Source organism: Triticum dicoccoides, chromosome 6A, assembly GCF_002162155.2.
Source record: "Triticum dicoccoides isolate Atlit2015 ecotype Zavitan chromosome 6A, WEW_v2.0, whole genome shotgun sequence".
Classification (NCBI taxonomy): Eukaryota; Viridiplantae; Streptophyta; class Magnoliopsida; order Poales; family Poaceae; genus Triticum; species Triticum dicoccoides.
The window spans coordinates 355,965,935-355,967,468 of NC_041390.1; positions in this window are offsets into that span (position 1 = coordinate 355,965,935).

Genomic DNA, 1,534 nt, shown 5'->3' on the forward strand with positions numbered 1-1,534 from the left:
AGGCGCGCCCTCCACCCTCATGGGCCCCCTGTTGCTCCACCGACGTACTCCTTCCTCCTATATATACCTACGTACCCCCAAACGATTAGATACGGAGCCAAAAACCTAATTCCACCGTCGCAACTTTCTATATCCACGAGATCCCATCTTGGGGCCTGTTCTGGAGCTCCGCAGGAGGGGGCATCGATCACGGAGGGCATCTACATCAACACCATAGCCTCTTCGATGAAGTGTGAGTAGTTTACCTCAGACCTACGGGTCCATAGTTATTAGCTAGATGGCTTCTTCTCTCTTTTTGGATCTCAATACAATGTTCTCCCCCTCTCTTGTGGAGAACTATTCGATGTAATCTTCTTTTTGCGGTGTGTTTGTTGAGACCGATGAATTGTGAGTTTATGATCAAGTCTATCTATGAATAATATTTCAATCTTCTCTGAATTCTTTTATGTATGATTGGTTATCTTTGTGTGACGCCCCCGATTTGACCGTACACTAATCATACACGCAAATGTGTACGATCAAGATCAAGGACTCACGGGAAGATATCACAACACAACTCTAGACACAAATAAAATAATACAAGCTTTATATTACAAGCCATGGGCCTCCAGGGCTCGAATACATAAGCTCGAATACACAAGAGTCAGCGGAAGCAACAATATCTGAGCACAGACATGAGTTAGACAAGTTTGCCTTAAGAAGGCTAGCACAAAAGCAGCAACGATCGAAAAGGCAAGGCCCCCTGCCTGGGAGCCTCCTAACTACTCCTGGTCGTCGGCGGCCTCCACGTAATAGTAGGAACCCTCGGGGTAGTAGTAGTCGTCGGTGGTGTCGTCTAGATCCTGGGCTCCACCATCTAGTTGCGACAACCAGAAAGAAGAAAGAAGGGGGAAAAGGGGAAGCAAAGCAACCGTGAGTACTCATCCAAAGTACTCGCAAGCAAGGAACGCGCGGTAACGAGCAGAGACTCACGATCGATGTGACCCCGTCGCCCCGTCTCGAGTACTTGCGGCAAGGGCTAAGAATGCCCGGCCACGCCTCATAAGTATCTCGCGGGCACCTTCCAGGTCAACCCGACTCCACATCACTCGCTAATAAGCTCGCGTGGGTACCCCTCAGGGTCGACCCGTCTTTAGTAACATGGCTCAGTGTAAAGTCATAGTAACTGTGTGTCTAACACCAAGGGAAAAACCCGAGGAATCACCCCCGGTGAATCCCACTCGATGTTGTCATCAAGGTGAACGTAAGAGGATCCACCCTCGAGGTTCATGCTTGATGGGTTGCACGACAGAGCCGTAACGGAAGTTGTTAAGGAGGAAATCACCCTCGATGACCTCGACTGTATAGCTACACTACGGAGATCTCATTGGGAGTGAGGTAAGAGGTTCCACCCTCGGCACTCGATGGTAACTCTACAGAGTCGTACAACTAGGGGGGTGATGTGCGGTGTCGGGGCCTGGACGTCGATCACGTTGATCGAGTCATCGAACATAAAGCGGGGCAACTGGGACAAGGTGGGGTCACTGATGGATCA